At 40.5% G+C, this 24,212-nt stretch overlaps 1 long non-coding RNA gene across 2 annotated transcripts in view; it reads right to left on the bottom strand.

Moving 5' to 3' along the window:
- The window catches only part of LOC141569759 (uncharacterized), a 74,787-nt gene that overhangs the window by 18,284 nt on the left and 32,291 nt on the right, over nt 1–24,212 (bottom strand). Inside the window, exon 1 of one of the 2 annotated variants that reach the window (XR_016020003.1) lies at nt 21,529–22,786. The exons of the other annotated variant lie outside the window; for it this stretch is intronic. This is a non-coding gene — a long non-coding RNA (uncharacterized LOC141569759). Of the gene's footprint in view, nt 1–21,528; nt 22,787–24,212 lie in introns of those variants that run through there. 2 annotated transcript variants of the gene reach the window in all.

The raw sequence follows: 24,212 nt of genomic DNA, 5'->3' as shown, positions 1-24,212 counted from the left end.
TAACAAGTAACTGCATATGAAGCATTTGTCAAAATTCACCTTGGCTTCCTGACCCATGGAACAAAGGCCACCACGGTAGGGAGGTCAAGTATAAGCCATGGGGGCTCTCTTTGCCCCTAAAATGTAAGCATCTGAAGTGGGCAGTGTGACTAAGATGATGTTTTGTGCTGGTAATTTGTTTCCTTTGAGGGTCTTTCTTGAAGGAGGCCAATTTTCTTCTTTGTCAGACTGCCTGTGCTATTGGGTTGCCAGTGGGGGGCACCTGGATACTGCTACATTCCTGAGCCAATTTCAGGGTGCCTTTGCCAGTAGTTAAAAGGAAAGAATTATAAGTGGGATCCCCCATGATTTTGATATGTAATTTGTTATTCCATTAACTCTTATCTACTCATGAGCTACTGTATTGTATTTGTGCATTTTATTGGATTTTGAACTAATTCAAACATCACTGAAGCCCTTAGTGGGTTGTAGGATGGCTGATGTGGGTGTAATTTAATTGCTTTTTCTCTATGTGACATATACACATGTATGTGACATATAATGGCAATTTGAATGATCTCCTCTAGATGTATTTGGGTTTGCCCTCTCAGCCTATTGTGCTTACTCCAGTATCGCAGCATAAGAATTACTGACTGCTGCCAGGCAGGCCACCTAATATTTTGTATTTGGGTTGGATGTCTGAGCTTCTCTTGTCTCTTCTTTCACATTCATATTCACTTCTTATCAACTTGCTGTTTCTTATCAAATTGAAATGTTGATAAGACCTGTACTTCTTCTTATCAAGTTGACCAAAGAACAGCAGCACTGCCTTGATGCCCATGAGATTCACTGATTTTCTCAATCTCCCCCATTAGTCAGATACAGCAGCCTTACAGAATACTGGAAAGGCCTGTTGTAGACTCTACTCTAGTATCAGATTGGAGACTACAAGATGTAGAAGACAGTTTTAGCCCAGATCTAGGTAACTTTGCTTCTCTAGGACCTAGAATAGATGGATTTGGGAAACGGGTTAGAAGTGAGAATTGAATCCCCACGATTACAGATGAGTGGTCCCCCTCAAATGTTTATTTATTTATTTATTTATTTATTTATTTATTTTTAATTAAATTTATTGGTGTGACAATTGTTAGTAAAATTACATAGATTTCAGGTGTACAATTCTGTATTACACCATCTATAAATCCCACTGTGTGTTCACCACCCAGAGTCAACAACAAAAAAACAAACAGCCCAATTGAAAAATGGGCAGACGACCTGAAGAGACATTTCTCCAAAGAGGACATACAAATGGCAAATAGACATATGAAAAAATGCTCAACATCACTAATCATCAGAGAAACGCAAATCAAAACCACAATGAGATATCACCTCACCCCAGTCAGAATGGCTATCATCAACAAGACAAATCGTAACAAGTGTTGGAGAGGCTGTGGAGAAAAAGGAACCCTCATCCACTGTTGGTGGGAATGCAGACTGGTGCAGCCATTATGGAAGCAGTGTGGAGGTTCCTCAAAAAATTACGAATAGAATTGCCATATGACCCAGCAATCCCTCTCCTGGGTATGTACCCAAAAAATCTGAAAACATTTAGAGATAAAGACACGTGTGCTCCAATGTTCATTGCAGCTTTGTTTACGGTGGCCAAGACATGGAAACAACCAAAATGTCCTTCGATAGATGAATGGATAAAGAAGTTGTGGTATATATACACAATGGAATACTATTCAGCGGTAAGAAAAGATGATATAGGAACATTTGTGACAACATGGATGGATCTTGAGAGAGTAATGCTGAGCGAAATAAGTCAGACAGAAAAAGCAGAGAACCATGTGATTTCACTGATATGTGGTATATAAACCAAAAACAACAAAAGAACAAGACAAACAAATGAGAAACAGAAACCCCCTCAAATGTTTTTAGATTGCAGATTTGAAGGGGAAGAATGTTTCTACTTGAGGAAATGGGAAATGCCATTTGTAGTTTCTGATACAGGATCTTGGTGTGTTTGGTGTGTTCCCGGGATCGTGATCTCGCAGCTGCCAAAGAATGGGGATGCAGATCGGAGAGGCAAGGTTTAAGCAGTAGAGTTTTATTGTAAAGAGCAAGAGAAAAACTCTCCGGAGAGAGGGTGGATCTGAAAGCGGAATGCCCCACAAGCAGGCTACACTGGGAACTATTAATGCCTCTGAGTCAGAGCTGATTGGCCCCCTGCACCTGGGCTGATTATTCTGGCGGGCCCTGCAGTTTGAAATTGTTAGCTATTTTAAAGTCATTTCCTTTGGCTTTTGTTATAGTCTCAACCTTAATCCCATCCACCCCCAGCCATGTCCCTGATTGCCTATGGTTTTTTTTTATCTCAGTTCTACATAATTGTTTTGCCTTGATTCTTCAATTTGTATGTAATATTTTGCACTGGTGGTGTTTAAGGTTAACATTTAGTCTTTAGGTTTCTAAATCTAAAGAATCACAAGAGTTCTGCAGAAGCCATGATCTTCACCTAGAAGATGTCAACTCAAGGAGATTTCATGACATCAGTCCTTGGGGTGCTATGCTTTTTTATTTGGCCTTAGTTTGGACATTGTGCTGTTTTCACTGCTTATAATATGTGTACTTATACTTACACAAAGAAACTTGGAATTTTACATATGAGGAGATGTCAAAATATGTACATACTGTATTTGTGTCCTACACAGTGGAAGGCAGTAGTCTCATGCTGATTGATCTGTTCAGCAGGTACCTTTTCTCTGAGACCTTCCCACATCCTTCTGTTTTCTGTGTCACTGATACCTTACCTTAGTTGAATCAATCTCAGCATTTGGGCTATTAATTTTGGAATTTGGAACTAGACCACAAGACTGAGTGATAGCCTGCTAAGTCTTGTTAATGCTCTTTTATTAAAGAGAACACTATTTAGAAGACCTACTGTTGAATTCTCCTGAGCTACACTTTTTCCTGTGCCTTTGAAGCATGATTGTTGTTTGGGGTTTGTTTGTTTTTATATTTTATAAAATAATTATGTTTTTGTAATCATTTGTTGTTGTAAAGCTCCCACTTACAGATTTTTATTATTTACAGTAATTACAAGGATGATCAAGGAAGCTTGTAGTTCTGCCAAGTATATCATCCAATATTTCAGAGCAGAGCTCTGAGTTAAACTGATGCATTGAGGGCAGAGATTTGGGGACAAGGTGTGGGGTCTTCAGGCAAGGGTTGAAGTTATCTCCTTTGTTAAGGTAAAAAAAAAAAGTTAGTAGGTAATCTAATACCTCCCTATGAGAAGTGGTCCTTTTGACTACTTCATGAAGGCCACAAATACATATTTGGAGATAGTGGCAGTGGTAGGGTCATCTTCTGCCCCTGCTAGGGGAATGGCAAACCCACAATAGCACAGCAGATCAGTCCAAAAGTCATGAAAACATGGACTGGAAGCAATAGGCACACTGTTAGCTCCTGGTCAAGCCTGCAGTTGAACATTGGTCCCTTGAGTCTGGAGCATCTCATTGTACCACACTGCCTGGTCTGATAACGTCACAGTAAGGGCAGAATGCAAAGAGATAAGTTAGTGGAAGATTATTTTTGGCATTGTTTGTTCTTTAAAAATTAATACTCTTTCTACTACTTGCATAAAGTTTCCAGTTAAATAAAATTGCATGTTCTCTGTACAGCATGCCATGGTTTAAACATTCGTCAAATAGTCTTATCATTGTGGTCATTAAAATTTTCCAACATGGGCCAGTCGGATGGCTCAGTTGGTTAGAGCACGAGTCCTAAACAACAGGGTTGCCAGTTCGATTCATACATGGGCCAGTGAGCCGCACCCTCCACAATTAGGTTGAAGACAATGAGCTGCAGCTGAGCTTCCAGAGGGGCAGCCAGAGCATGAGCTGTCAACAGGGTTGAGCTGTCAACAAGGTTGCCGGTTCAATTACTCCATGGGATGATGGGCTTCACCCCCTGCAACAAAAGATTGAAAACGGCGACTAGGATTCCGGAAAAATGGCGGCATGAGGTGAGCCTCTGTAAAGCTCCCCTGGAATTTACAAAGAATCGAACAACAAAAACTCCACAAAGGACTCCCTGCACAGCAGACAGGCAAGACGAAGAGGCCCATTACCGACTGAAATCACCTACAGGTGGGAGATTCGCGAGCAGGGGGAGGAGGAAAGTGAGAAGTGCGCGGAGACAGAGCCCCGAGGGCGCAGGATTCAGACCTAGCTCACTGCTCCCAGCTCGCTGCTTCCCGGAACTACCGCAGCTGCGGGAGAGGGAAGAACTCGGACCGCTAGGGCTCTGCCAGGGCTCCACAGGGCTGAGGGGACAGCATATAACACGGCTGAACCCAACGCTCACGGCAGAGACCTCGGAGAAAAGACTGAGGGAAAAAGGCTGAAAACGGTGGTTTAAGCCCGCACTGCCGAGCAGAGAACGGAGCCTTAGGCACTGAGACTAGCTGCCCCCTCCCTCCCCTCCCAGAGCTCGCCCCGCCCCCACCTGCCCGGTGCTAGAACCGAAAAAGTAGCAGTGTCAGATCAAAACAACAGAAAATTTGCTATATTTGAGAACTGTGGCCCACAAACACAAATCCACAGCCCAACTAGTTCCGGCAAAGGGGAGAGAGCTGTGGAAGCAGGACCGGCTGTGGTGGTGGTTGCCGCCATTGCTCTGGGCCACCTCTCACAGCTCACCCCGCCCCTGGCCCCTCCTATCTGGGCAGATCCCTGCAGGAGTAAACAGAACTGCTGAAACATACGGGCTCTGAATCAGGAGCTGGAAGAGCTTTGGAACATCAAAAGCTCTCCGCATACCCACCGAGACACTGCGCCCTGTGACCTAGACGAACTATTAACAGAGGAGAAGCCCGTCTCCCAGGGAATCCCCCTAGTGTGTGAGAAGCTGGAATAGTGCAGAGAAAACATAGCACTACCTTGTGAGAGAGGAAAAAAAAAAGCCTGCAGTCGGAGAAAAAGTAAAACGTTCTACCAACAAGTACTGGAAAACAAAAGAAAGACCTCTTCCTATCAACTTGTTGCAGAAGTCACTCCTGTAGATGTCTAGGAAGAGAAATAGTAAACCAGTAATCGCCATGAATAACCAAGGCAACAAGATAGCTCAGAAAGAAAGTGAAAAATCTCCAGAAAAGGCACTTAAAGATACAGAAATATGTGACTTAAATGACAGAGAATTCAAGACTGCAGTTCTGAAAAAACTCAATGAGATACAAGAAAACACAGATAGGCAGTTAAATGAACTCAGAAACTCAATTAAAGAACAGAATGAGCATTTTACGAAAGAGATTGAAATTTTTAAAAAGAACCAAATAGAATTTCTGGAGATTAAGAACTCAATAGAAGAAATTAAGAATCAAATAACCAGCTTAGGTAGTAGAGTTGACCAGATGGAGGAAAGAATCAGTGACATCGAAGATAGAAACCTAGAAATGACACAGATAGAAGAAGAAAGAGACTTGAGACTTCAAAGAAATGAAAGAACTCCACAAGAACTTTCTGACTCCATCAGAAAGAGCAATATAAGAATAATGGGCATACCAGAAGGAGAAGAAAGAGAGAAGGGAACAGAGAATATATTCAAACAAATTGTCGATGAGAACTTCCCAAATTTGTGGACAGAACTGGACCCTCGAATCCAAGAAGCAAATAGAACACCTAGTTACCTCAATCCCAACAGGCCTTCTCCAAGGCACATTGTACTGAAGCTGTCTAAAATCAACGACAAAGAAAGAATCCTCAAGGCAGCCAGGGAAAAGAAGACGGTAACTTACAAAGGAAAGCCCATTAGATTATCATCAGATTTTTCAGCAGAAACTCTACAAACCAGGAGGGAGTGGAACCAAATATTCAAACTATTGAAAGAGAGAAATCATGAGCCAAGAATAATATATCCAGCAAAGATATCCTTTAGATATGAAGGAGGAATAAAGATCTTTCCAGACATACAGAAGCTGAGGGAATTTTCTAATACACGACCTGCACTACAAGAAATACTAAAGGAGGCTATTCGACCACCATCAACAGGGACAATTTGTGGCAACCAAAACTCAAAAAGAGGGAGAGTAAAGGCCTGAACCTGAATATGGGAATGGAGAAAGTAAGCGTGCTGAAGAAAATGGAATACTCTAAATATCAAACTTTCTTTTACATAAAATTAAGGGTAACCACTCAAAATAAATCCAGAATTGAAATATATACTGAAATAAAAGAAGAAACAGAGGGAAACATCATAGAATACCAACACACAGAAATAATAGACAACAACAAAAAGGCAAAGAAACAAGGGAGACACAGCCTTACCAGAAAACTAAAGATAGAATGACAGGAAATCCTCACATATCAATAATCACCCTAAATGTAAATGGACTGAACTCACCAATAAAAAGGCACAGAGTAGCAGATTGGATCAAAAAACTAAACCCAAACATATGCTGTCTCCAAGAGACACATCTCAGCTACAAGGACAAGCATAGACTCAAAGTGAAAGGGTGGAAATTGACACTCCAAGCAAATGGTGCCCAGAGAAAATCAAGTGTAGCCATAATGATATCAGATGAAACAGACTTCAAGATGAAAAGATAACAAGAGACAAAGATGGACATTTCATAATGGTGAAGGGGACTGTACAACAAGAAGACATAACAGTCATCAATATTTATGCCCCCAATCAGGGAGCACCGAAATACACCAAGCAACTACTAACAGAACTAAAGGGAGAAATTGACCAAAACACAATTATACTAGGGGACTTAAGTACATCATTGACAGCTATGGATAGATCATCCAAACAGAAAATAAATAACGAAATAGTAGCCCTAAATGACACATTAGATGAAATGGACATAATTGACATTTATAGAGCACTTCATCCTAAAACATCAGACTATACATTCTTTTCTAGTGTACATGGAACATTCTCAAGGAGAGACCATATATTGGGACATAAAATCAGTCTCAACAAATTTAAGAAGATTGAAATCATACCATGCATATTCTCTGATCACAAGGCTTTGAAATTGGATATCAACTGTAAAAAGAAAGCGGGGAAAAACACAAATACATGGAGATTAAACAACATACTTTTAAAGAAGGACTGGGTCAAAGAAGAAATTAGAGGAGAGATCAAAAGATACATAGAAACAAATGACAATGAAAATACATCCTACCAAAATTTTTGGGATGCAGCGAAAGCAGTTTTAAGAGGGAAATTTATCTCATTACAGGCCTATGTCAAGAAACAAGAAAACTCCCAAATAAATAACCTCATGTTACACCTTAAAGAACTAGAAAAAGAAGAACAAGTAAAACCCAAGGTCAGCAGAAGAAAGGAAATAAGAAAAATTAGAGCAGAACTAAATGAAATAGAGAACAAAAAGACAATAGAAAAAATTAATGTGACAAACAGCTGGTTCTTTGAGAAGATTAACAAAATTGACAAACCCTTGGCTATACTTACTAAGATAAAAAGAGAGAAGACACTGATTAACAAAATCAGAAACGTAAAAGGGGAAGTTATCACGGACACCACAGAAATACAAAAGATCATCCAAGAATACTATGAAGGACTATATGCCACCAAATTCAACAACCTAGAAGAAATGGATAAGTTCTTAGAAACATATAGCCTTCCAAGGCTGAACCGTGAAGAACTGGAAAATCTAAACCGACTGATCACCAGTAACGAAATTGAATCAGTCATCCAAAACCTTCCCAAAAGCAAAAGTCCGGGACCAGATGGCTTCACTAGTGAATTCTACCAAACCTTCAAAGAGGATCTAATACCAATTCCGCACAAACTCTTCCAAAACATTGAAGAAGAAACAGTACTCCCCAACTCATTTTATGAGGCAAACATTACCCTGATACCAAAACCTGGTAAGGACAGCACAAAAAAAGAAAACTACAGACCAATATCTCTGATGAATACCGATGCAAAAATCCTAAATAAAATTCTAGCAAATCGAATACAACAATGCATTAAAAAGATTATTCATCACAACCAAGTGGGGTTCATCCCCGGGGCAAAAGGATGGTTCAACATACGCAAATCCATCAATGTGATACATCATATAAACAAAATAAAGGACAAAAATCATATGATTATATCAATTGATGCAGAAAAAGCATTTGACAAGATACAACATCCATTTATGATTAAAACACTTAATAAAATAGGTACAGAAGGAAAATACCTTAACATAATAAAGGCCATATATGACAAGCCCTCTGCTAATCTCATAATTAATGGAGAAAAACTGAAGCCCTTTGCTCTACATTCAGGAACACGACAGGGATGTCCCCTATCACCTCTGCTTCTCAACATCGTGTTGGAAGTCCTTGCCAGAGAAATCAGGCAAGAGAAAGAAATAAAAGGCATCCAAATTGGGAATGAAGAAGTTAAATTATCACTCTTTGCAGATGACATGATGCTATATATAGAAAACCCTAAAGACTCCACCAAAAAGCTATTAGAAACAATCAACGAATACAGTAAAGTTGCTGGCTACAAAATCAACGCACAAAAGTCCATTGCCTTCCTATATACCAACAATGAAATCTCAGAAAAAGAAATACAAAAAACAATTCCTTTTGCAATTGCAGCAAAAAGAATAAAATACCTAGGAATAAACTTAACCAAGGATGTGAAAGACCTATATGCTGAAAACTATAAGACTTTTTTGAAAGAAATTGAAGAAGACACAAAGAAATGGAAAGACATTCCGGGCTCATGGATTGGAGAATCAACATAGTTAAAATGGCCATATTACCCAAAGCAATATACAGATTCAATGCAATCCCCATCAAAATCCCAATGGCATATTTTAAAGAAATAGAACAAAAAAATCATCAGATTTGTTTGGAACCACAAAATACCCCAAATAGCCAAAGCAATCTTAACGAAAAAAAACAGTAATGGAGGTATCACACTTCCTGACTTTGGCTTGTACTACAGGGCTGCAATAATCAAAACAGCATGGCAGAAAAACAGACACATAGACCAATGGAATAGAATTGAGAACCCAGAAATAAAACCACATAAATATGGTCAGATAATTTTTGACAAAGAAGCTAAAAACATACAATGGAGCAAAGACAGCCTCTTCAATAAATGGTGCTGGGAGAATTGGATAGCCACGTGCAAAAAAATGAAACTGGACTGCTATTTGTCACCATGTACCAAAGTTAATTCAAAATGGATCAAAGACTTAAGCATGAGACCTGACACAATAAGCTGCATAGAAGATAACATAGGTACTAAACTTATGGACCTTGGGTTCAAAGAGCATTTTATGAATTTGACTCCAAAGGCAATGCAAGTAAATCTAAAATAAACGAATGGGACTATATGAAACTTAAAAGCTTCTGCACAGCAAAAGAAACCATTGACAAAATAAAGAGGCCACCAACTGAATGGGAGAAGATTTTTGCAAACAGTGCCTCTGATAAGGGGTTAGTATCCAGAATATACAAGGAACTCATGCAACTCAACAACAAAAAACCAAACAACCCAATTGAAAAATGGGCAGAGGACTTGAAGAGACATTTCTTCAAAGAGGACATACAAATGGCAAATACACATATGAAAAAATGCTCAACATCACTCATCATCAGAGAAATGGAAATAAAAATCGCAATGAGATATCACCTCACCCCAGTCAGAATGGCTATCATCAACAAGACAAATAGTAACAAATGTTGGAGAGGCTATGGAGAAAAAGGAACCCTCATACACTGTTGGTGGGAATGCAGACTGGTGCAGCCGTTATGGAAGGCGGTGTGGAGGTTCCTCAAAAAATTACGAATAGAATTGCCATATGACCCAGCAATCCCTCTCCTGGGTATGTACCCAAAAAATCTGAAAACATTTAGAGATAAAGACACGTGTGCTCCAATGTTCATTGCAGCTTTGTTTACGGTGGCCAAGACATGGAAACAACCAAAATGTCCTTCGATAGATGAATGGATGAAGAAGTTGTGGTATATATACACAATGGAATACTATTCGGCGGTAAGAAAAGATGATATAGGAACATTTGTGACAACATGGATGGATCTTGAGAGTGTAATGCTGAGCAAAATAAGTCAGACAGAAAAAGCAGAGAACCATGTGATTTCACTGATATGTGGTGTATAAACCAAAACAACAAAAGAACAAGACAAACAAATGAGAAACAGAAACTCATAGACACAGACAATGGTTTGGTGGTTGCCAGAGGGTAAGGGGGGTGGGGGGTGGGGGGTGGGAGATGAGGGTAAGGGGGATCGAATATATGGTGATGGAAGGAGAACTGACTCTGGGTGATGAACACACAATGGGATTTATAGATGATGTAATACAGAATTGTACACCTGAAATCTATGTAATTTTACTAACAATTGTCACCTCAATAAATTTAATTAAAAAAAAAGAAAACGGCGACTAGACTTGGAGCTGAGCTGTGCCCTCTACAACTAGACTGAAGGACAACGACTTGGAGTTGATGGGCCCTGGAGAAACACCCTGTCCCCCAATATTCCCCATAAAATTTTTTTTTAAATTCTTTTAAAAGAAATTTCCACCATGGATGTCATGCGGGAGACCCTGCTCGCTGCGCCATTTGTCATGCAGGGTGGCCTGCAGTGTCTCTGCTCCCGCTCCCCACAAGAGAACGCAGGATATGGTGAGGCCAAAAAGGAACACCCGCGGAGCCATAGGTAGGGGAGTCATACTAGTATATTCTCACTGGAGGCACTATACTCTCACTGGAGGCTGGATCCATACTGTCCACAAACCGCCATCCGTGCTTGCCAGCCCAGCCACCATCTTCTTGCTAGCCCCCATTCTCTGCTAGCGTAGCCACAGCAGTTGTATTAGTGGCCAATGGCTCACTGGTTACAGCTGACGGCCAACTAGCCACAACTGATGGCCATGCAATCACAGTTGATGGCCATTTACTACCTGAGCCAGCACCTGTCTATGTGAGGCCGAGAGCCTGGAAACTTCTTTCTGGGGCTCTGTCCCCACAATGGAAAAGGAAAGCAAGACTGCCACTCAGTTCTGCCTGAAGATGTGCCACACTGGGTGATTGGGCATGGGTCTCTCCCTGGGATTTCATAAAGATCTTGGGCTGCAGGTGTCAGAAGCTCTATTCTTCCATCCAGGCTAGAGGGGCCTAAGCTGAAATGTTTTGTGTCCTGGTCTTCCATAACAGCTGGAACTTTACTTATATCCCTATTGTTATCCTCTCAGTATTAAGGAATGGCTCACGCATTGGGCTGTGACTCACTCTTACCTAGCTATACTCACCTATGCAACACCCAGCATAGTGTCCCCATAGTGTGTGCCCCTTTCCCCAGAAATTCTCTGAAATTCTGTTCTGGATGCTGAGGATTCTGTAAGGGTCTGAGGGATTAATTGAACAGATAGATGGGCAGTGAGATTTGGGGTTTACATTTGGGGTATCATTATTAACCTGCTCCATTTCAGAATACCTTCTCAAGCTTGTAAGGACAGTCTGGTAATGAATCTTTGTCACAGTTCAGATAGAGCTTGCAATGCCCAGCTCCACTGGCTCCCAGCAGATGGGAGAAGTTGGCCACATGTGTGGTGTCTTCCCTTAACCTTACTCTGTATGAGAGTTATGTTGTTTAAGGTAACGATGGTCTCAGAAAACCAGGGTGTCATGAGGGTGTCATGCGGAGTCTGATCCCTTCTCCCTGCACAAAAACGCAGGATATTTTGAGGCCAAAAAGGAACACCAATGGAGCCATAGATAGGGGAGTCATACCGCTATATTCTCTCTGGCGGCTGGCCGAGACACAGGAAGCAGGAGCCACACAATCTGCAACCTGCCGTCCGCTTCTCTGCCAACCATTCAACCCCCTAACATAGCCACGGCAGTTATATCAGTGGCTAATGGCTAATTGGTTACAGTTGATGGCCAACTAGTTATAGCTAATGGCCATCTGATTATAGCTGATGGCCATCTAATAACCGAGCCAGCACCTTTCCACGTGAGGCCAGAGCCTGGACACTGCCCTCTGGGACTCTGTTCCCACACAGGAGCACACAGAGATGGAATTGATGTTGCTAGTATTTCTATGCACTGTCAACTTCCACAGGTCAGGGAGAAACTTGTGTGTTTGTTTTCCATGAGAGCAAGGAGTTTTGGAAGTGTAGAAATCTTTAGGAATATGAATGACCTCAAGGAGTAGAGTAATAACTGTTCCCATTTATTGAGGTGTGTATTTTTTTGTTGTTTTGTTTTTTGTGCCTGGTTCTGTACTGTTCACTATTTGTAGCATCTCACTTAATCATTACATCACCTATTTGTAGACGATATCATCATCTCAAGTAATATTCTTTGAGGTTCCATAGCTAACATGTGGATTCTGACTTGGAGTCCACGTGTGACTGATCAAGACCGTGTTTTCTGAATGACTCGTTTCCACTGATTCTAAAATTAGGGTGATGGAGCCGGCCAGGACAGGCAGTCGGAGCTCCACGCTCCTAATGCCAAAGGCTACCGGTTCGATTCCCAATGGGCCAGTGGGCTCTCAACCACAAGGATGCAGGTTCAACTCCTCAAGTCCTGCACAGGATAGTGGGCTCTGCCCCTGCGAACTAAGATTGTACATGGCACCTTGAGCAGAGCCGCCGCTGAGCTCCTGGATGGCTCAGTTGGTTGGAACGGCGTCCTCTCAACCACAAGGTTGTGGGTTCGACTCCCACAAGGGATGGTGGGCTGCGCCCCCTGCAACTAACAACGGCAACTGGACCTGGAGCTGAGCTGCGCCCTCCACAGCTAAGACTGAAAGGACAACAAGTTGAAGCTGAACGGCACCCTCCACAACTAAGACTGAAAGGACAACAACTTGACTTGGGAAAAAAAAGTCCTGGAAGTACACACTGTTCCCCAATAAAGTCCTATTCCCCTTCGCCAATAAAATCTTTAAACATAAATAAATAAATAAAATTAAAAAATAAAAATAGGGTGATGGTTTCCGAGGTGGAGAAGGCCTGTACTTCTGAGCCATTTTAGAGCTGAAGGCAATGAATGTCAATGCAGCTGTGCTTGACTACCATAGAGCTGTGCAGTCTCCTTGAGTCCTTCATTTCTCTACCTTTGACTGTACACTTAGGCTACAGTCAGTCAGGTGTCACAAATTTTGAAAATATCTTTTGTCTTCACAAGTCACTTTACCCTAGACCTTGTTCCATGATATCAGATGAGAGGAAATCCGTATCAAAGTAATGACATTGATATGTAATTGAGTATAAGAGTAAATACTTCATTTTAGGAGAGTGTGGAGTTGACCCACCAGATTAATTTAATTATGAATCATCAGATAGCAAGGAAGGCCAGCAGGAAGATATTGGGGTGCATTCCTGTGTGTATCTTTGTGTGTGCCTCTAAATGACCTGTCTGAGCACATCCACACAGAAGAGGGGCAGACATTGATAAAAACAAACAGACACGTCTTCGAGTTGAAGTTTAATAACCAGAGGTTGAGCACACTGATCAAAGTGGAAATTCACTAGAGGACAGCTACCAACTACACAGACATTCAGCGTGGGATAGATCATTAGCCAAACTGACAAGAACACATTTTCCTCCAAGTTCCCCTGTCCACACTCTGGAATATTTTCCTCATGCTATATACAGTGGCCAGAGGACCTGCCAACCTTACCCCCATCTTTCTGAGGCCTGGTGAAGTTAGACTAAGACTAAGAATGAAGCTGAAGATATGCTAGTGAAAACCCCAGATCATCATGTGCCCTACTCTAAAGGCCAGAAAGCCCTTTTAGTGACTCTGATAGGCTCTATGATAAGCAGTTAGCATCTCATCTTCCCTCAAGCTCACGTTAATCTGAGGAGTTAGGTGCTATGTTATTTCTCAGAGAAGTTAAGCTGTTTGCCAAAAGATACACAGCTAGTAAATTTCAGAGCCAAGATTGGAGTACATGTGTGTTTGATTATATAGTTTGTGTGTTCTTACCCACAAAAACCCTAGGTTGTCATGGGACTTATTGGGAGGGGAAGATGGAGAAAGTTTTAAACATTATTTTTAAAATCATGGTAATGAATGAGATTTTTTAAAAAATGGACAAGGATAGAAGAAATCCACTTTACTTTTTCCATCCAAACGCAAATACTTTTATTCTTATTTTATTTTATTAAATTTATTGGGGTGACAATTGTTAGTAAAATTACATAGATTTCAGGTGTACAATTCTGTATCACATCATCTATAAATCCTATTGTGTGTTCATCACCCAGAGTCAGTTCTCCTTCCATCACCATATATTCGATCCCCCTTACCCTCATCTCCCACCCCCCACCCCCCACCCCCCACCCCCCACCCCCCCTTACCCTCTGGCAACCACCAAACCATTGTCTGTGTCTATGAGTTTCTGTTTCTCATTTGTTTGTCTTGTTCTTTTGTTGCCTTTTTTTTTTTTTTTTTTTTTAAGATTTTATTGGGGAAGGGGAACAGGACTTTATTGGGGAACAGTGTGTACTTCCAGGACTTTTTTCCAAGTCAAGCTGTTGTCCTTTCAATCTTAGTTGTGGAGGGTGCCATTCAGCTTCAATTTGTCCTTTCAGTCTTAGTTGTGGAGGGCGCAGCTCAGCTCTAGGTCCAGTTGCCGTTGCTAGTTGCAGGGGGCACAGCCCACCATCCCTTGCGGGAGTCGAACCGGCAACCTTGTGGTTGAGAAGACGCACTCCAACCAACTGAGCCATCCGGGAGCTCAGAGGCAGCTCAGCTCAAGGTGCTGTGTTCAATTTTAGTTGCAGGGGACGCTGCCCACCATCCCTTGCGGGAGTCGAGGAATTGAACTGGCAACCTTGTGGTTGAGAGCCCACTGGCCCATGTGGGAATCGAACCGGCAGCCTTCGGAGTTAGGAGCACGGAGCTCTAACTGCCTGAGCCACCGGACCGGCCCAAACACAAATATTTTTAATATTTGTTGTATTTTCATCTGTTATATATTTATATATAAATATAAGTACATATATTTATATATGTATTTTCATAAACTCTACTGTGTGTGCAATTTTTCTGTTTTTACTTGACATATTGTGGCATTCTCTATGTTATTTATTTTTGTAACCTGAATTTTTCACTTCTTTTAAGAAATGGCATTATATTCTTTCTGATTATAAAAGTGGTTTGTTTCTTACTAAAGGGAATCTGAAATTCAGAAAGGCACAAAGGAAATAATAAAGAATAAACTCTAATTTTACCATGCAGAGAGAACCACTTTCATGCTTTTTTCATTTTTAAGACATTTTAAAATATATTTCCTGTCAGTCTTTTTTTTTTTAAAAAAAGTACACATTTTTCTTTCAACAAAATTGTGATCATAATGTACACACAATAGTATGATCATGCTTTTCTCACTTAAAATATTATAAACAGTTTCCTGTCATTAAAACACCATTTTAATGCTTGTGTGACACTATAGCATATAAAAAAAACACCATTTAACTCATTATCAAATTTTGAACCTTTAGTTTCCTTCCAGTTTTATTTATTATTTAAAGTACTAGTTCAGTAAATACTTTTTTTTTAATAAGGCTTTTCCAAGTTTCTAATTATTACCTTAGAAAAAAATCCTAGACAGTGAATTACTGGAGAAAAGAGTATGAACGTTGAAAAGACACTTGATGCATATTGCTAAATTGCTTTCAGGAATGGTTCTATCAATTTCTTCTCCTATCTGCAGGATATAAGGGTGTCTGTCCATTTTAATGACTGCACACATTGATTAGATGTACAATAGACCATTTGAGCACTTCTTTACTATTTCTATTCCATTCTTGTCATAAATAAGGCTTCCATGAACATCTCTGGAGCATGATTTTGGAAGCCCCAGACCTGGGCTGAATTCCAATTTCACCTACTAGCTGTTTGTGACCTTGCACTTTTGAGCCTCAGTTTATTCATCTGTAAAATGTAGAAATAATGGGTGCTTCAAACAGATGTGATGTAAATGGACTATTAATTCAGTCAAAATGCCACATGTCATTGCCCTTTGTCTACATTTTGACTTTTTTTCAGTTTTCCCCATTTAATAAAATGATTTGATCTATGCATATCCTGTTTTTTGGGTTTTGTTTTTGTTTCGTTTTTTTATAAATTTTATTGGGGAACAGAGTGTTTCTCCAGGGCCCATCAGCTCTAAGTAGTTGTCCTTCAATCTAGTTGTGGAGAGCGCAGCTCAGCTCCAAGTCCAGTTGCTGTTTTCAATCTTTAGTTGCGGGGGACACAGCCCACCAACCCATGTGGAAATTGAACTGGAAACCTTGTTGTTGAGAGCTTGCACTCTAACCAACTGAGCCATCTGGCCACCCCCTATTATATATATATCCTGTTTTGATTGTATGATCTCTACACTGTTTTCAGCTCTGAGTTTCTATGAATTAAAATGGAGAAAGTTGCAGCAATCACAGTCAAAATCAACTTACTAATATTTTCTTATTCTACTTTGGCTATCAGAGTATGTTTAAGAGGATTTCTTAAAAGCAGAGTGCAGGTAAAATAAGTGGATTAATTTATCATGTGAAATAATTTCATTTTCATTTTTCTGCACTCCCAGGTAAGGAATGAAAAGTAATCAATGCAGAAACTTCAAATGTAACAAAGATAAGTTGTCATTTACTAAAATTCTGATGTATTTGTAAAACATTCATCTATCTTACTTGTCTTCTATAGCAACTTTCCCCAAAATTAATTTAAATATAATGCTTGGGAAGCCAACACTTTGAGTATGTAGGCTAAATATGCATTACCCAGTGAATGCCCATGTAGAATGCAACAAAAACCTAGGAACTAAGGAGTTATTTCTTAACTACCTGGTCTTGGGAACCCGAGGAAACACACAACTGCTTCCACAACGAGGCTTATCCCTTTTCCTGGCCTCCTGTTAGAGGGCACTTCCTAGGGCTCTTTCTTTTGCCTCTGAACCCAAGGAAACATGCAGCTTATTTATCCCAATGTGTCCCAGACCCTGCTGTGGATCCCCATCACCTGGAGAGAGAGAGAGAGAGAGAGAGAGAGAGAGAGAGAGAGAGAGAGAGAGAGAGAGAGAGAGAGAGAGAGAGAGAGAGAGACCACAGAAACTCAGGCCCAACTGCCCAGATATTCATAAGAGGTGTAGGAAGTGCAAATCGGCATTACAAAGCTTTCTAGGTGATTCTGATGCAACAGATCCACAGACCAACATTTGACAGCCATTGACAAACCACAAGTTTTGCAGATGGGAAAGTGAGTCCAAGAAATGTTGAATGGAATTGCTCAAGGTCAGACAGTTGTGTTTCCAGTGAGGATTAAAACAATTCCTTGTTTCTTCCAATTTTATGATGAATGAGGTAGCTGCAAAATAAATAGTCAAACCTTGAATGTGGAGGTGCAACTTCTCAGAAGCACGGCTTTCCAGAAGATACCAAACCAGAGAATGTTCTGGGATGGGGGCGGAGAAAGAAGCAGTGTTTAACATTTTAATTTGACACTATCTGTAAAAATTGTTTCCAACTAATTTTGCTTATTTGGATGACTAGTCTAAATTCCGTTTTGGCCAACTTTCCCCAACTTACTTTGAATTTCACAGGTTTTATATATACTGCTATGGGGCAGAGAACCTTTTGACAATAATTATTTAGTGTTACTCAATATTAATGAAATATTTATTAAAATGTCATAATGACTGAATGCCATATGGTATTCTGAATTAGATCCTGGAATAGAAAAAAGACATTAACGGAAAAGCTTGTGAAATCTGAGTAAAGTCTGTAGTCTAATTAATAGTAATTTACCAATGTTAATTTCTTAGTTTTGACAAATGGACCATTGTTATGTTAAGATGCTAACATTAGGGGCAACTGTATGACAGGTGTACAAGAACTAGCAACTTCTCTGTAAATATAAAATTATTGCAAAATAAAAAATTTGTTTAAAAAATAGGCTTAGGTAAAAACAAACCAGGCAGTCAATGAAGCAAAGACAGATTGCTCATCAAAGTACTGATTTCCTCTCACACTAGGGGAAAAGTCCTTTAGGGAGATGACTACTTGATTTGTGTAAGAATGTTACTTAGGAGAAAAGCCTGTTATATCCCAGAAGGTAACCTGGCTGAGTTTAGGAGGAGGGTGCTTTAATCTCAGGAGAAACAAATGGTGATTTGGTGATTTTCTTCTTTGGTAGCACATTTTGTTTGTGCAATTTTCACTAAGGTAATTGTTTTCCATTTAAGTGATCAGCAAAAACTGTAATAACCTCATAGTGGGGTTTATGTACAGTAGGCTAAAGTGGATAAATAGCTTAAACTGAAATACAACTATGCTACTTATGATTTCTGTAGCAGCAAGTATTTTTTTTAAGTAATATTTTGTAAGGTTAGTCATCTTCATTGGTCCACATTGGCCTACTTGGAGGAGGTGCCTGTACTCCATGTTGTAGGATGTGAGGGACTCAAAGGTATTCAAACCACATGTACCCTTCCCACCTTCCTGCTACAGTGCCTGAAGTATCCCCATAGTTCATTCTTTCACTCAAACAAAATTACTGCGTATATTAACAATAATAGCAAAAACCTAAGGGATAATTATTATGGGTCAGGTGATTTGCATAAATTCTTTTAATTCTCATAACAACCACATGAAACAGTGATTAGTCTACAGATGGGAAAACTAAGGCTCAGACTGTTGTGGACAAAAAAGAGGGCCACATATTAAACCCGACAGGCTCAGGAGCCCGAAATTGACCAAATGGGTTGGCGTGAACATAAAATTTCTAACTAAAACCAGATCGAAGCCGGTATTCACATCCTTGGCCTGTAGCTTCCTTGACAAAGGTCAATCTTTACCTCAAGTGAGCCTTTCTGTTGTCTTGCATCTAAGAACATGCCCTTGGAATGTCAGAGTAATCCCTTCTCCCACCTGCCCCCCTCCACCAGAGCAGGAAACTACAGAATCTCCTCATTGTTGTTCTTGTCCTCTGATTACCATCTCTATGTGCTGTAAAAAGTGAACTATTAACTATCCTGTACCCACCTATGTAAAAGAAGTACCTGTCTCTCCAACTTACTTTTATTCAATCCCAGAGATTTCCTCCCCCTTACTCTACCATCAAAGGATTTCATGTAGCACTCCTCCTTTGATTCTACATATAAAATAAACTGCAAACCGCCATTTTGCAGAGCATTTTCTCAATCTGTCCGAGGTTTTGCTTCCCGGCAATTGTCATCAGTTTGGCTCAAATTATCTCTTACGAGCTTTCTCTTAGGCTGGATGTTTTTTTGTCAACACTGTTTAAGAAACTTGTCCCAGAACAGACAGAAAGTATGTGTCGGAGCTGAATGTTGAGACTGGTTCTATCTGGTTCACTAGCTTTGGACGGTAATGGAAAATGCCTAGCACTACAGTGAACCAGGCACAGGGATAGGGTAAATGGTGAAGAGGGAATTTTGTCTGTGTGCCAGTGGGCGTGAGCAAGAGGCACCATGGTTGGCTAGAGTCAGAGATTTGAGAGTCAGCTACAAAGTGGTGGTCATCTAAATTAGGGGGAAAGAAGACATGTCTGAGGGAAGGTGAGGACAGTCTTGAAAATGACCACATGTAGGTGGCAGACAATGGAGGACAGGTTTGTTAGAGAGTAAGTGGAGGCCAGGAGAGATAAATATTTGGTGTGCTAAGTGGGCAGAGAATTTCAAGAAGTCATCAAATGCTTGTGAGAGGTCAGATATGATGAAGAATTAAGAAGCAGTGGCATTTAATAATGAGATGTTCATTTGTGTTATTTGAAAGCAAGCCAGTATAAGTGTTGGATTATGTCCAGACTCAGAGGAGTAGAGTCAGAGGTCGGTGAGAAAGGAGAGGGAGCAAGAGCAGGGTGCTTTTCCCATTAGTTTAGTGGGGGAGGTAAGAAGAGAGGAAGGACGATGCCATTTAGAAGATTTTTCAAGGTCGAGAAGCTCTGAGAGGTAGAGGATCTACTGTTGAGAAAGGGGTCCTGTACAAGGAGGAGGAGGATCATTGATGTGGCAAGACCCAGAGCAAGTGGGACAGGGCTGGATCCAGGGCACAGTGAGCAGGAAGTGAGAGGAAGGAGCTCCCATTCCATTGGGAACTGGGAGCTTCTGTGGAAAGGCCTGCCAAATGGAGCTGTCCCTCCCTGAAAGAAGACTCCTTCCCCTTCCTGCTGTGTGTTCCCTTCCGTCTCCTGGTTTCTGCATAAGACTAGTAGGTTCAGAATTGTCACTGAGATCTGGAGTAGTGTGGACTCTCAGCAGCTGGTGCAGCGTGAGGGCACTGTCCACCTGGAGGCTGTGTAAGTGGCTGGAGTCAAAGACAAATGTTCTCTTGGTCATCATTTGGGGCCTATTTCAGATCAGCAGGTACAATTTCACCAATGGCTTCTGCTTTAAGTCTTTAGAAGTGCCATAAAATTACATTATCCCATTGATCATCAGATTACTTTCTCTAACATCATAATCACAATTGCATGCCCACATATACATCACTATTCACTTAGGCTAATCAGTTTTAACGACACTCGCTTCAGTTTCTTTCATAAATCATGTGAGCTAATGTAGGAGAAACATCTAATTTTGATCTAAGAAAAATGTAAAGTGAATACACATGTCTTTAAATGTGTTTTGTTGGTTTACCATGTCCATTACTTAAAGGGGAGAGAATATCTCCTAATTTCTCTTTCAGAACTAAATGAGGCAAAAGTACAGTGGATTTTGAATACCAAAGCATTAGCTGTGATGTACTGTAAACATAATCAGCCTAACTCCCCCTTAGTAGCGTTTGCACAAACCTCAGTTGAATAGAAATCAATGGTTGTGAGCAACATATGTGATATTCTTCCAGCATGTTAAGGAGGAAAATCTTAATGCCACATTCTCTTTACAGGAGTAGAATCAAACTCTGAGCCTACTATGTTGTCTGCAAATAGAATAGCAATTTCTTTCATTCAACAAACATATATTAAATTCCTACTATGTGTGATGCAATGTGCAGAGGTGGATAAAACACATTCTCTGCTCTTGAGCAGATGGCATGTTTTAGTTGAGGAAACAGGCATGTATACGAAGAGTTCATTAACACTAGAGTGGCCTAGGTACCAGGATAAAGGCAATTACAAGGTGAATTGTGAGCATTAAAGAAGAAGTATTATAATCTGTGATGTATGTGTGTATGAAGAGTTGTGGGCTTGGTCAGAAAATCTTACAAAATTGTGTGGTGGTAGTGTTTCAGCTAAGTCCATACTGATGAATTGGAACTGCCCGGGAAAGAAGAGAAGGACATCTTGCCAATCTTTCCCCATTTATAGACTGTTCTCACTGCCCTATGGTTTATCTTTCTCTAAAACCAAGTCCAAACTCAGTGTGGCATAGGAAGCTTGTTAAAATTTAGTGAGACTGCCTATGGGACCCTTTTGGTCACATACTCTTTGTTTCACTGAACTTCTCTTAGTATTTCCACAACGCACTTTTTCACAGTTCCTTTCCTTTGCATGTTCCCATTACCTGCAATGCTGTTTTCGGCTTGGCAAGGTGACTATTGTCAATCTAGTATCCAGAGCAAGAGAGAACACCTTAGCAACAATCCACAGAGCTCTCTGGAGCTGCCAGTATTTCCCAAATGGTGCTGACACAGGTTGGTGAGCTCAGTGAGCGTGGCTCATTTTCTGTCTTCTGACTGACCTCATGGGATATGGTCCTTTTGCCCAGGTCTTTTCCATGGAGAGATGGTTTCTAATCTCACTTTCATCTGTAGAAATTTTGAATCCCTTTGTCTTCATTCTTCGAACTCCAACCACTGTGGGGAAACTGAAGTAGAATGACATTTTCCTCTGGCCTCATCACAAGTACGCAGATTATAATTTTATGTTATGATTTTGCCAAACCTTAAACACTGTATTTTGTTTTCTTCTTTATCAAAAGTGCCTTCAGATAATTAAGGCAAGATTTGGTCCTTGTTACCAAAAAAAAAAAAAAATGATATCTTCCAATTTTTAATCTTGCCCATTAAGCCTTTCCTGAGTGAATGCAAACCTTTGGACTAAGGTCTATTAACTCATCCATTTCAACTTTAATTCTAGGTTCCTCATTATATCTTCCAAGGGTTACCTGCAGTAGAATGACAGCAAACTAAGTTAATTATTATGGAATTGATATGATGGACCTAGAAGAAGAAGGCTGGAATGAAATCTTTTAAAGGAATATTATTCCCCATTGTAACAGTTTTCACTGCTATTAAGAATAAGTACACAATGGTTTGCACAATTGGATGAGTTATATATATGCTAATGTCAACATTAGACATCATTTAGAAGAGATATGGAAACGCATTTTCTGTTTTTAAATGTCAAAACCATTTCTTATCCGTCAGGTAATAAATTCTCAATTTTCTTTTCACAAATATAGTACATTGTCAGTGCCACTGGAGTCATAACTGATTTCACAACTATGAACCCATGGGAAGCCAAAGAGCCTTCATTATAAGATAGAACTTGAAAATATGAATAAGATACCACTCCCCCAAGAACCACAAGTCAATAGATGACTGCAGCACACAGAGCTAATCCATGAATTTACTATATAATCTTGGCTTCAGATGGCAATAAAGTAGGTCTTACATGACCAACAAGGACACAAATGTGTTGCTTAGTAAAAAACATGGTAATTTCAATTAAATTTCAAAGACAATTACATGGGAAACATCAGAACATCAGAAGTAGGTCAGAAAGATTCCATTTCACTAACCTAACACTCCATTGTTAAACATCCCATCTTTTGGAATTTTGAAAACTTAGTTGTGCCAGCCAAGCATGACATTCCACATTCATGAAAAGGCACAACAAAAGGGTTTTGGAGTCAATGTCACTTTCCAGATAATGTGTGGGTGATTTAAGGTCACAGAAGTGTGAAATGGCAGGATTCTTCTGTTTTTGATCCCTCAGCCAACATCTAAAACTGGTGAAATTCTTGGACCTAACTACCATTCTTATAAAATATCCCAACAATCATGTCCCTTAACTGGAGAACTGACAAATCCTTTCTTTGTCATTTTCATTGGCTGTGTTTCTCCCCCTCCCCCATGCCCATCAATCATCGGTTATTGGTGAGGTGCCTGGGAGCCATGACAACTTCTGGCTGCAGTCGTTGGGCATAATGTAAGTGATTGTGGTCCCAGATGGTTTGGAGGGCGCAGTTGTTTGCCCTCAGAATTCATTCTATATTTATTGGGCTAGACCCAACATAGTCCCTGTTCATAGCTAGACCTGCTGAGAAGGCTTTAAAAGAGGCTGTACTTATGTGGGGCCCAGACATTTGTCCACTAATTTCAGAGAAACCAAGAAGTGGCTTACCAGGACGGATGGGTGGCTCAGTTGGTTAGAGTGCAAACTCTGGGCAACAGGGCTGCGGTTCAATTCCCACATGGGCCAGCAAGCTGCACCCTCCACAACTAGAATGGAGTCAATGAGCTCCCGCTCAGCTCCCAGGGGGCCAGATGGCTCAGTTCATTGGAGCACGGGCTCTCAACCACAAGGTTGCCAGTTCGACTCCCACAAGGGACGGTGGGCTGCGCCCCCTGCAGCTAACAACTAACAACGGCAACTGGACGTGGAGCTGAGCTGCGCCCTCCACAACTAAGATCGAAAGGACAACAACTTGACTTGGAAAAGTCCTGGAAGTACACACTGTTCCCCAATAAAGTCCTGTTCCCCTTCCCCAATAATGAAAAAAAAAACACAAAAAAACAAGTGACTTACCATGACCAGTCCAAGGCCACTCAAGACAAACTTAAGAAGGAAAGCAAGTTTATCTTTGGAGATCCTCTGTGCCCATCTCTTCTGTACCCTAGGCCCAGATACCCTACAAAGTACCTTAATTTATTGAGCCATGTTTCCAAACTCAGGGAACACTAGATCAAAGACATATTAATGGCATTTTGTGAGCAACATACTCCCTGACAAGTATGTTTTGGAAAATCTTTACAATGTGCTATATATCCTTCGGTGTGAAACATACAATGCTAATATGCCAATCAGCACTAAAGATTCTAAGAAGCCTTGCCATTACAAGTACATATTTATTTTACTTTTATTTTTGCCAATCACTATAAAAAAAAATTGTACAGTGAAAGGTAAATCTGCCTCTGACCCACCATGCTTCCTGTCCTGCCATGAAAGCAATCACTATTATTA

The sequence above is a fragment of the Rhinolophus sinicus genome, chromosome 18 (genome assembly GCF_057876585.1).
Source record: "Rhinolophus sinicus isolate RSI-liver-muscle chromosome 18, RSI-T2T, whole genome shotgun sequence".
Lineage (NCBI taxonomy): Eukaryota > Metazoa > Chordata > Mammalia > Chiroptera > Rhinolophidae > Rhinolophus > Rhinolophus sinicus.
This window is presented reverse-complemented; position numbering and strand designations above follow the sequence as displayed.